This window comes from Aphis gossypii, chromosome 1 (assembly GCF_020184175.1).
Source record: "Aphis gossypii isolate Hap1 chromosome 1, ASM2018417v2, whole genome shotgun sequence".
Lineage (NCBI taxonomy): Eukaryota > Metazoa > Arthropoda > Insecta > Hemiptera > Aphididae > Aphis > Aphis gossypii.
Genome location: NC_065530.1, coordinates 43,777,202 through 43,782,768, shown reverse-complemented (window position 1 = coordinate 43,782,768; position 5,567 = coordinate 43,777,202).

Genomic DNA, 5,567 nt, shown 5'->3' with positions numbered 1-5,567 from the left:
AAACTTATTAAAATATATATTATCAACTAATTATACAACTAAAATCGTTTTTACACTCAATGCATAGAAACACATTACTAGTATACGTTTTTACTAATATCTCAATTTCATAAAATATGTGACTCGTGACGTTTTTGCAATCAACGATTCTGTTTAAATATTCAAACAGTTTTATTTTTTTGTAATTTTAATGATTTAAGTTATTTAATTTTTATTAAAACTTAAAGTCATTCTGAATATTGTTTTTAGTTATATGCTATGAAATTCGAGCTATTTATAAAATTATCCTATTCATCATACCGTTCTAAAGTTGGTACGCCATTATGAAGTTATGTATAAATAAAAATAATACTATACTATATGATATATTATTATAATTATCATGCTTTTGTCAGCAATTAGCTCAACATACCTACCATGTAACTAATAAAAAAAATTAATTACTTAGGTTCGTTTATCGTTAATGTAATGTATACATTAACATATATACATGTAATGATTTATCACTGAATTCAAATTTAAAAATCCATTACAATGCTCTACTTAATGATGAGTGACGAATTGTCAAAACCAGGTTGCACTCGGAATCAATACATACATAGGTAAATATACATCAAATTATTTCAAAAAATTATTATTTGACTATTATTTAATTTTTACTATTTTTAAAACCTATCATTTTATTTTTTTTTTTTAAATATTTATTCTTTTTTAATTTGACATAATACCAAAATGTAATTATTGAAATATTATTTTATATTTTATACTAATATCTACTAATATACTAATATAAAGCAAAGGGGAATAAATATCATATAATTGGTAAAGATTTCGGACTTTTACCAATGCTGGTTATTTATTCTAAGATTTACCAAATCTCGTTTGTAAAAGTCTGTACTACAGAAATCATTCGTGGTTTGACCAAACTATTTTATATAACCTAGATTTTCCAAAAATCAGACATTTACCAACTGGCGACTGCAGTCAGTAAATCCTAGGTTTTAGCGGTATTCGTACTTTTATCTTAACATACTTATACCTATATACATTAGATTATTTATCGTGAAATAGTTCGCTTTCTTAGGAACTTGAACTTGTATAATTTATTAATTGCTGAGTCTATATCTTAGGTATATGTATGGTATGGTATTAATTAAATAAGGGCTAAGGCGTATATTAATGTAACTATGAAACAAGAAATGAAAACTACTAAAACTGAATTTTTGTTGTATGACATAATTAATAAGACTAATAATTAAAGTAACATATACTCAATTTTGATTTATAAATTCGAAATGAGTATAAACTTAGAATATAATATCCACTTTTAAATAGTATAATATTTAAAGTAAAACACATTAAAATCAAAGGAAACACAATATTACTTTAACATAAACATTATTGATGCTGAACTAAAAAAACTCATTAATTATACAAATCTTCTAATAAGTAATATTGCTAATTTGACCTCCAAAATAATATATTATTTTTTCTTACTTGGTGACTAACGTATGTGATCTATATTAACTTTTTTGATGTTAAAATATTTAAATTTTAAAATATAAATATGTTATACATGTTCACAATCAATAATAATATTTTTATTTCACCTATAATATAATGCATGAAGAGTTTTCCTCATTAAATAAAATAAACACTATTTCATATAATGTACAAAATAATATATATTTCACGAAAAAAATTCCCAAAATGGGAAGAATGATCATTAAAAATTATAAATCGAGTAAAAAAATGTAGCTATTCAATATAGGTACACATTTCATGATACGAATGGCTACTTCACAAATCGTATGATTTTACTAAATAGAAACAACATATCTATATGACAATACCTATTACTTGATATTCTTTTGCTAAAAATATTGGTATAATATAAAATAAATATTATCATGGCACTCCATAAACTATAAGTACTATAATATAGACTATAGAATATAATATACACAGAGTACCGAAAAGATACTAAAGAACCTATATTGAAAATACAAGAAGACATTTTTTTTAGATTATTATTTTTCGATGAGTGAACAAAAATAATGATGTTCTTCCAGTATTCCTATACTACATTAATATACAAAAGGTTAGTATCTTGACTGGGTATTTGGATTTTCAAGATGACCCTATAATTTCTTTGTTCGGTGCACGTGCTTGTGTAGTTATATATAACTATATAAGATAGTTCTTATAACAGCAAACAGATAATTTAAGCGGTTTTGTTATTTATCCAGAATTATTATAATTAATAAGTTTCCGAATCTTCGCATAATATACCTAGACTTGTTTTGTATTCCAAATTTAAAATATATTATACATACTCTAGTAGCACTTTTATAACAATAATATCTAATACAATTGTCGATTTAGTTATGTCTCGCAAAGTATAAAATCAAATAATTTGTTATTTTTGAAAAAAGCTGTCAAGTAAGTACAATTATGCTGTACAGTTGTATGGACTGTGGAGTGAACCTCGTCATTGAGTAAGTACACTGTAATGTGGAATGTGAATGTGTTAAACTGAATAGTGAATACAATAATAAATCAATCATCAATTGATACGTTGTTAAACGACTCTGCGCGGAGACGATCTAACTTTTTGGTAACCATATAGTTGGTACCAAACAATTATTTCGGTTTAAATATATATATATAAATGTTTAACAGTGTCATTAATGTCAACCGAATATGAAATAATAAATAAAAAACCTAATAAAAAATAATCATAATTATAATAATAATAATTGTTATTAATTAAAATTTAAGACTATTGTTAAAAATTTTGTTTATTTTATCTTCATAATTTTTAAACAATTTTAAAATATAAAAATTATAATTTTGATAAAATTGGATAATTTAACAGAAAACAATAAATTTAAAATAAGTATTATTTTGTAATTAAAAAAACTTATGAGAATATTTGCCCATTATATTATTATTTTACCCACAAAATTACATTTTAAAAATAAAATTATTTATATTTATACCATTATACCATAGTCCTTGGATCTATTTACACTGCTCTACATTACGTTGGTATTGATTATACAAAATAATAACTATGTTAGGTATATTTTTATAATATTACAAACACCTTTAATGTTTTCTAACTTAAAAATCACTGCACTTTGAGTATTATAGAGATTGTAATAAAATTTTCTTAATTAAATAATATTGATATTTTAATGATGGTGGTAGTGAAGCAAAAAAAATTATTCTAGGGGAATAATATGAATTGTTAACTACGTTACTTATAGTGTTATATAACATTGAAAATCGGTAATATATTGAACTAATAAACGCCAAAATAATGATTATAATGGTTATACAAACTATTTTTTACAGTAGCATCTATAGTATATATATATATATATAGGTACATAAATTATATAATAATTACATAATTCGTTACTTTTAATGAAGTTACGTTTTTCTATAATACTGAATATACCATATACGATGTAGGTATAATATACATGAAAATTTAGATTTTTATAATTTTTTTAAGAATTTAAGAATTTAATTTTTATAGCATTTAAGTTCTAAAATAAGAAATATATGCTTGTTAGGTACATAATTATATAGTTATAGTAGTATATTATTATTTATGGACGAATCGGAAAATTATGCCTTCTATCATTTTTCCACGAATTCAAAAATAAAATTTGATATTATTAATATAAATTTAAATAATGACTATAGTTCCCAAAAGTTAGTTTACTGTTTAAGTATAACAAATTGTATTAGGTATATAAAAATAAAAATTGAATTTTTAAAAAAATAGTAATAAAATAGATTAAATAAAAAGCGTTTTACATAATTATATTCACGAGGAGTATAATTGTGTATTTGTGTCATATAATTACATTTAGCCATTTAAGTAAGTACCTATTTTTTGTATTCATAATTGTATGTTTACATTATGCTATTTTTGTTAATATTTTTTAAATTTTATTAATGTCGACTTCATATTAAAAAACAAAACGAAAATAACCAAAAGTGAAAATAATTTATAAAACACATATTTATTATATGTGTTAACGCATACAATAGGTACCTAATAGATTAATCAATGAATTAGATTAACTGTCAACTACACAACAACGAACAGGACCGTATTTTGAATAATGACACCTCAGGGCACATATAAAATGCTACCCTTCTTTTAAGCCTTTAAGGAGTTGATGACGGTCATTATATTAAATTTTACTTAAACACTAGGACGAGCAAATAAAAATTATTAAAGAATAAATCCTTGTATTTTCAATTTTTTACAAATTGTACCTATCTAATAATTAGCACAGATATTTTATACGTAGTTTGTATATTTTTTATTGCTTGGTGAAAATTATGAAATACAAAATAAATAATAATTGTTCAAGTTTTTATAAATAAACATGCTGGTAACCTGTACAACTCATTAATTATATTAAGCGTGGCAGAAAAAAAATTAAGGACAATAATTACAAAAAAAAGTATGATCTTGTTTACTTATATAAAAAAAAAAATACTAAATAGTATTTTTAATAATCTAGTTCAATTGATTTTTTAAAAACTAGCTAAGGAGCTAATGAGTACTAATGATTAATGTAATTAATAGGTGAATAGAGTAAATGGTATGTTAAAAAAAATAACATTTTCATGTTATAATTGTAAATTTAAAAAATATTAGAATTTCTAATACTTGAACTATGGTATAACTACATCTATATTCTGTATGCCTGTACCTATTTTAACAAAGAATAATATAACATAATTTTCTGTTCTATTATAAATAATATGATCGTACCTTTTTTGCGTTTATTGTTAAATTTTTTACTATCACACCACCTAGTACCTACAATAACAATGATAAATATTATACTAATTCATCTTTCAATATTCACTTACAATTTACAAAATAACCGAGCTATACCTTCATACAAAAAATAAAAATAAACCACATTATATTATCATTTAGCACAAAGAAATAGATTATACAAATTTACTATAGGTGCCAATAATTTCCACCCGTTACAAACTTTCCAACCCTGGTATTTTTATAAATACAGGACTAATAATTAGATATCCATTAATTTTTGTTACATATTATAATATTAACCACAAACCACTTAGGTATAACAATTAAGTTATCAGTTATCACTATGGTGTAAATGATATTTTACTACGAATAAAAGAAAAAAGTTTAATGTCTTAATTATATAAGACAGTGGTAAACTCTCCCAGGTCAACATAATTATATTTACCTGAAACACATATAGCACTATATAAATAAAAATGTTCACAAATCAATTAATTGTTCAAAGTTGTAATTTATTGAAATTTATATTCTTTAATTTTTTTTTATTTGTTTGTTAATATTATTATAAAAATTAAATTATTATGATACTATTAAAATATAACACACATCATTATTGTAGACTTGGTAGACATATAATCTTCAGATAGTATTGAAGTAGACTTAGAAGAATTTACAGGTCATTTAAATTGGGAAAGCTTAAAATCACCATTCATCAGCATTTTATGATTTTATCAGATTATGGAATATGTGC